Genomic DNA, 8,628 nt, shown 5'->3' on the forward strand with positions numbered 1-8,628 from the left:
GGTGACATGAATTTTGTATATATAAAACTTATTTGGAGCGAAATTTGTGTAGATACATAGATAAATAAACGTTTATGACCGATAAAGTCCAATTTCGAGGGGACATTTGTATGGGGGCTAGGTGAAATAATGGACCGATTTCAGCCAGTTTCAATAGGCTTGGTCCTTGGGCCGAAAAAGTAATATGTAAATTTTATCGAAATATCTTCAAAATTGCGACCTGTACTCTGCGCACAAGGTTTACATGGACAGCCAGCCAGCCAGCCAGCCAGCCAACCAGACGGACGGACGGACGGACGGACATCGTTTAATCGACTCAGAAAGTGATTCTAAGTCGATCGGTATACTTTAAGGTGGGTGTTAGACTAATATTTTTGGGCGTTACAAACATCTGCACAAACGCATAATACCCTCCCCACTATGGTGGTGTAGGGTATAATTAATTGTATTGACAAATATGGTAATTAATATGACAATTGATTTGTCGTAATTTTTTTTTCTGTGTATGAATGAAATAGATAATTTTTCCTAAAGCTTATTGTCATTTGAGTCATATTAGCTTTAAGGCATTTTTTCTTTGGATTATATTTCTGGTAGACATTCTGATCACCATCGCTAAACCCAATTAGTGGGAGAAACTGGCATAGGTGTGTGATCGGTAACAATAAACAGTGTAGTTTGGTGCTACTAAAAAATTAAGTTTTTTTTAAAGCTTTGAGAAAAAAGTTATTCTTTATAATTTGTTTGTCTTTTACAAATACGGCTTTCTCAAGAATAAAACCTTTCTTAAGCAGCTAAAATATTTTTAATAAAGGTACCTTGAATTACAATAAACTTTATAGACTTTCGGCTTCTATTTCAGAGAAAAATTTAAAGAATTCTGATCTCAGTCTTTATTAGTCTATATACATATGTACATAAATGAAAAAAAAAACGATATTAAATGTTTTCCAAAAATTATGGAAGGTTGTTTTAAAAGTATAAAATTTTATAAACATTTATTTTGTTTAAGAAAACAATATATTATACAGGGCAACAAAATCGAAAAAAAAATATAGGCTTTTTAAACCACTACACAATTTTGATGTATTGTGGTTCCAATAATACAAATATGGTCAAATTTTAAATTCTACACAGAGAAAACAGATTCGTAGTTACAACCGAATTTGTTGCCAATCGAATGATTCTGCCTTGGTGACCGAATTTTACAGTTGTGGCTATAAAATTTTAGAACTGGTAACAAAAGGTTGGTTGCTTCAATCGAAATTCTTCCTTATTAACTGATTTTCATTTGCTAAAACTGAAAAATTCTATATGTGAATTCGAATCATTCGATTGGCAGTAAATTCGGTAGCCATTACGAATCTGTTTTCTCTGTGTATGGAGAGGTTTTTTAAAATAAATGTTTAAGTAAAATTGTGATTTTTTTTAGACGTTTCTCCACATAATTAATGATTACTCAGTTGGTCAAAAATTATTACATGTGTTTTGTTTTTGTTACAATAATAAAACACATGTAAAATTTACACTCAAAGTACACGTTTGTATGCAAATACAATTTTGTGAAAACGAGCGAATTCACTTAATTGTGAATAAATTCGAAAATAATCCAGCGATTTTTGTTATCTATATATAATTTTGTTTCTACTACATGTGGCTTTTCGATAATGCAATAAATCTGAACTATTTCTGCCGTTTTCAATTTTTCATGATTTTTCTAAAACAAAAAAAAATTATATTTTCACGTAAAAAATATAGTTATACCCTACACCACCATAGTGGGGAGGGTATTATGCGTTTGTGCAGATGTTTGTAATGCCCAAAAATATTAGTCTAACACCCACCTTAAAGTATACCGATCGACTTAGGATCACTTTCTGAGTCGATTAAGCGATGTCCGTCTGTCCGTCCGTCCGTCCGTCCGTCTGGTTGGCTGGCTGGCTGGCTGTCCATGTAAACCTTGTGCGCAGAGTACAGGTCGCAATTTTGAAGATATTTCGATCAAATTTGGTACATATTATTTTTTATTGAAACTGGCTGAAATCGGTCCACTATTTCACCTAGCCTCCATACAAATGTCCTCCCGAAATTGGACTTTATCGGTCATAAATGTTTAATTTATATATGTATCTCCACAAATTTCGCTCCAAATAAGTTTAATATACACAAAATTCATGTCACCAAATTTTTTTACGATCGGTCCATAATTAGTCTTAGCTCCCATATAGACCCGCTTCCGAAAATCACTTTAACGTGCATAAATCGTTTAAAAATGTTGGTAAACACACAAAATTCAACATAGTTAACTCTAATATAGACATAAATTACACGGCCTAATTCCATGGTGATCGCTCCATAATTGGTCATAGCCCCCATATAACCCCACTTCCGAAAATCACTCAAAAATATAAATTATTGAAATTTTAAAAGAAAAATGTTTTTGCTCTTTTACTTAGTGTAGGGTATTATATGGTCAGGCTTGACCGACAATACTTTCTTACTTGTTTTTAAATGAAAAAGTTTTTTGGAAGTAAAAAAGTAGCATAAATGCGCAAAAATGGCTATAGCTATTTTATGTTGATTAAAGAAGGGAATGTATAGAATTATATTCTATTTTAACATTTTGCGGTTTACGACTTTATTAAATTTTTAAAATTTTAGGCCTTTATTAAAAAACGTTTATCAAAAGTCTTAAGTACACATTTTTTATGAAAATTTGTTTACCGAAAATGAACATTTTGAATTAACCGATTTATATCACTCGGTGAACCGGTTTTTAAAATTTGGGACTAAAATCAATGAATCTCATGTTTTGGTGCAGTTTTAATATTCATTTTTATTTTATTAATAATTTCGTTAGCTTAGTGAATAAAGTTCGTTTTCAGAAATAAACAGTCTAAAATCCATGATTTGAAATATTTTTGAAACCAAATAGTCGAGTTTTATTAATTATTTGGTAAGATTTATAATGACAAATAATCACAGTTAAGAAGAGCGTTTGCATCTTATATGTCCTATTTTGGGACTTGGAACATTTTCTCTTTCTATCAGAAAGTCGAGGTGATAATAAATTTTTAAAATTATTAAATATTTAATTAAAAAAATTGTGATTTACATATTTTGGTTAAAATTTAATGAAAAAACCAATAACTAAACAAGTATTATATATTTAGTAACATATTTATACTCAATTCCATTTGAATGAGATAATAATTTTGAAATTTTTACAAAATAAAATGGACTTAGCACTTTTGCATATTTATAGTTATATAATATTAACATTCCCGACTACTAAAAACCAAAAATTGTAAAGCTGTGTATACTTTATTAGACATTTTATGTTTTCTTCACATATCTGTCGGTTAATCGGTTTAACCGGTTTTTTCGAAGTCGGTTATCAGAAAAACCGGGTTTTTAAAAAGGACAATTTTCGTATAACTGACAAACAGGATTTTTAAAAAGTCGGCTTTTTATAAACACTACATATAATGTAATTTAATGTATTTTAAATGACTGATAAAATAATTAGAAAAATTAAAAAAACATTTTTTTTATTTCAGTATTTTTCACTTTATTTTATTCGGTGGGTTACAATATTTTTCCATATTCGAAATCTAGAGAAAATTACCTTTTCGATTACCAATAACATACAGCAAAACTCAGTGGTTGATTTATCGCCCCTTTTAATATATCTTTGCCCCTATGTGCATTGCATCAAATCTATATGATGGTTACCCCCATTAACACGATGCGGGTTATGCCTTAACTAATAGTTATACTGTTGGTTAAAATATTTTTTGTATGAAAACTGTCAGTATAACTATTAGTTAATACCAAACCAGTCTTCGTGTTACTCGGGGTTAGTCTTTTTTTGCTGTTGAGTGGTGATACCAAAATATGTACATTTTGTCAATATTTCAGTTGTAAGATATGATTAATATATTATTTTATATTCCAGCGCATGATGTTTTGGAACTCAACCAAACAAATAGTTTAATATTGATGCTGAAATATTTATAGCATCCTAATCTAAAATTTAAAAAAGTGGGATAGATTCATATAATTCTTATACTTAACTCAGACGCGGATTCAAGTCAAACATTGTGGATAAATTTTTATGGATCCGCGTCTGACTTGACTGTAATGACATGACATTAAACTGTTAGTGAATATTTTTGTTTTATAAAAATTACCCAGTACTTTGAAAACATCCTTTATATAATGATGAATATGCATATAGTATCTACATATATGTATGTATATGACTTTATACTCTATATCCGATAGATATTTTTATAGCTTCACTTATAGTGCTTTCCTGTTTTATTATCCTTCCGATACAATTTTCATTTTTTCTTCTCTGATAGTTATGAAGTTTATTTTCTTTTTATTTTGTATCTTTTTCTTTTCCAGGTTCTTGTATATATGTATGTGTGTGTTATATAGCTTTTTGTTTATATTTCATTATTCATAACATACATCCATACATGTGGCTTCTTTCATGCCATATAATGTGCCCGTAAAAATCATAAAATTAAATAATTTTATGCTGTAAGTTTTGCTTTACTTTCTGCTATCCAAAGCTTATGGCGAATGTGTTCCATCGGTTTCAACGTGCGAGAGATGGTTTGTGAGGCTCAGAATTAGTGATTTTGATACGGAAGACAAAACTCGCCCAGACGTACCGAAAAAAGTTTGAAGACAAATAATTGGAGACATTACTCCACGAAGATTATTGTAAAACTCAACAAGAGCTTGCAAAATGATTCGGAGCTCAAACAGCAATTTCAAATTTTGCGTGAAGCAGTATTCATCCAAAAGCAGGGCAATTGGGTACCATCTATAATTGGGTACCATCCGCACTATAAATAAAAAATAATTTTTGCACCGAATCATTACTTGCGATAAAAAAAATTAATCCATTACGATAACCCGATAAGGATAAGAGATCGTATGTGAAGCCCGGCCAACCAGCCGAATCGACACCAAAGCCAAATATCCATACAATTTGGTGGGAGCAAAAGCTGCTTAAATCTGACCAGACTATCACAGGAAACCTGTACCGAATGCAACTAATTTGTACGAAGCCTACGAAGCATTGGCCGAAAAACGGCTAGAATATGCGGCTAAATAGGAAACTTTAATATTCCATCATGTCACATGTTTCAATACCTGTTAAATACTATTTGGAAAGAAGTAATTGGAAAGGTTTGCGAGACCATGACCCGTCCGACTACTATTTGTTTCGATCAATGCAAAACACTTTCTCTGGGATACGCTTCTGTTTGGAACAGAGTTACAGATACTGGCTTGCTTCGTTCTTGACCTAAAATGATGATTAGTTCTTTTGGCTCGGAATCCATATATTGCCAGATAGATGGGAGTGGTCAATACTTTTAATAAATATATATTGTACAAATCTTTCAAAATAAAAGCCAAAAAGTTTAAAAAATTACGCATTTTTATGTCATACGTCATACAATACAAATATAAAGACATAATTTTCGTGGAGATTTTCTTACGTACAATTTGTACTCGAAAGGTTGGCTCAAATTAACCAAAATAAGTATTTGCAATACAAATTTTACAAAAATTCTGACACACTTTGAAGTTAATTTTTTTTAATATTTCGGTTTATAAATAGAACTAGGAATCTTATTTGAACACTGTAAGAGCAACTAGTATTTTACCCAATAGTACGAGCGAAAACTGTGCGACCTTATCATTTTCACGGTCACCTTATGTATGTAGTAGTAGCCAGCCTCCAATTTGACTTTTGGGTTATTTGTGTTGCATACATTATGGTTTAGTGTTCATGCTGTTGTTTTTCTTTTTGCATGCATTTTGTTATTGCTGCTGCTTTTGTTGTGTTGTTTCGTTTTTTTTTTTGTTATGCGTCCTTGTTGCAATTTTGCTGCTCTTGTTGGTTTTCTATTTATTGTGTCACGAACATATAAGGTGTCTTTATCTTAACGACGCTACATTAGGTAATATAAGTTTTAGTTTATAAAATGTTTCTAAAATGGCCGTAGTTATCTTTGCCTAATATGAAAATTAATATTTATTTCAAATCTGTATCTACTAGGGTATTCAATTAATCGTGTTTCTGGTTAAATCGGTTAACCGAGCAAATAATTAATCGGTGTTTACATTTATTCGGTTAATAATCGGTTAATTTAAAATTATTCGATTAACCGAATAATGTCTATTTTAATTTTAAATTGAAAATACAACCACGAATTTTGTGTACAAAAACAAAACATAGGATTTTAGTGAGATCTTCTGAAATAATCTTTTAAAAAAAGAATATAATTTAATTTTTTTCCTTTTAAACGATTTTTTCCTTTAGATTCAATTAAACTTGACTTGGAAAAAACTGTCTCGCTGATTGTAGATGTTGAAGAAATCGAAAGCATGATAAAGAATATCCAATATCTCAGTTTTTGTTTAAATTTTGATTTTTCCCAGTCTCGCCCCCCAGTTTGGTGAACATTGGTAAAAAAATCATCCCTAAAAAATGTTATGTAAATCGGTTGGGGTTAAGACGTGCCATGCCGCAAGCCCTCTGAAGTTTTGAGATGCATTTACAAGGGGAAAAAATGTAATTTTTTAAGTTTTTGTAAAAATTTTGCCATTAAAAAATTACTTTTGGAATTTAATTTTAAATTATGACGTGAAATTTTTTAACGTATATGAAGATGTGGTGTAAATTATATACCAGATTTATTTTACATATAATTTTGAATGTGTATGTATTATAATAATTTTATTTATTTTATTATTCAAGTTTGATTCATTCTAAAATAATTATTAACAAAAACAGGAAAACAATTTCAAATTTATTACAAAAAAAAATACTTTATTTCACAAAAAATAGGTATATCATTTACTTGTTCATTAAGAAAATAAAGGTTAAACAAAAAAATTAAATGGGATTTTTCAACAGCCTAAGTTATATACTTATTAAAATAAAAAGGAACATTTAAATATATTATATATGTATATAAAAAAATAACAATCAGTCTTTTGAGATAAAATTATCATTCGTCAAGTTCAGTCTTAGTACAATTAATACATAGTCGATTGCTACAGCCCATACACATTGGTTTATTACACTCTTAGCATGTATGTTTAGTTTCAAAAAAGTTAACAATTTTTCTGAAACTCAAAAACAAAGAAAATAATTACAAAAATACGTACGCAGTCGCATAGTAATTTTTGTATATGGATTTCTAACGTTAGCATAGAAGTGTAGTAAAATATTTACTATAAGAAAATCACACAAACCACTACGTGGTAGTAAAATATTTTCTGTTAAAGATTTCCACATACGACGACGTGTAGTAAATTTAACACCTACACATATAAATCTCAGATTCTAAAAACAAACCGATTCTGTCAATAAAAGCATGGTATAATATGAGGGTACTGCCAATATCAGCTTAAGAGAATGAATCAAAGAGAAGTTATTAGAAAAATTAAAAATAGAGTGTAAAATTTACTACCACATCATAACTTAAAGGTTAAAAGAATATAAATCTGTACGTAATTGTCGTTCTAATGAGACATCAAAAACAAAATTGGTTAAAAAATGTTAAATCCTAGAACAAGGATTGTAAGAACAAAATTAACATATTTTGAGATATATTAAAAAAAATCTAATTTTTACTTAAAATATATCCATATATACTTGTATATGAGTTTTTGTCTTCATAGGATACCGTTAACCTATTCCAGGTATGACCAAAAAATATTTTTTTTAACGGCAGTTTCAAAACTCCATTTTCAAGTTTTTAAACATTTTGTTAAACAAATTTCAGAATTTTTTGATCATGACACAGGGATTTATTTAGAATATAATAGGGAATAAAAACATAAAAAAAATTTCAATACCTCCTACAGTTTTTCCGTACCTGCGACTTAAATTTTGCGATTTTCGGGAAAAAACCAATTTTTTGGCCATATTTTAAGTAAAACCTATACAGAATATTATAGGTCAGATAAGTCGAAAAGTACTCTGATAGTTTTACTAAAATCGGACAACGTTAACCCTTAAATCGTGAAGGTCATAGGTAAAATTTTGCAACATTAGGAATTTCTAAATGAATTTCCCTTGTAAATGTTCTCACGAATTTTAAACCTCGTGCGCACTCCAATTTTAAACCGACCGAGCTCAAACTTTTGTCAAATTTTTTTGTTATCCTAACCTCACACAAAACTGCCCTTCGTTTTTGAAACAGATGAGTTTTCAATTTTTCCATATATTGAAGGTCTACCTTAATGTATATTTATTAGTTTTATTCGATTATTCTACATAAAATTGTTCGAATTAGTCGTTATTCGGAAATGGTAATTTTTAATTTCTTACGAATAATTATGCGACTAAACGAACGATCATTACTGGAATGAATACCCTAATATTAACTAGTATGGTACTTAGTCGAAAATGTTTTTCTCCTACTTGTATAAAACATGTTGAGCTTAAAACATATCTGCATATAACAAAATATTTCGTGTCTAGTCAACAAGGGAACTCCAATAGTCGACCTTAACTAACTACCAAAATACTTTCACATCTTCAGTATTTTCGCTTGCGCCATCAAATTTTGTTGATTTTAGAAACATTTT

This window comes from Calliphora vicina, chromosome 1 (genome assembly GCF_958450345.1).
Source record: "Calliphora vicina chromosome 1, idCalVici1.1, whole genome shotgun sequence".
Lineage (NCBI taxonomy): Eukaryota > Metazoa > Arthropoda > Insecta > Diptera > Calliphoridae > Calliphora > Calliphora vicina.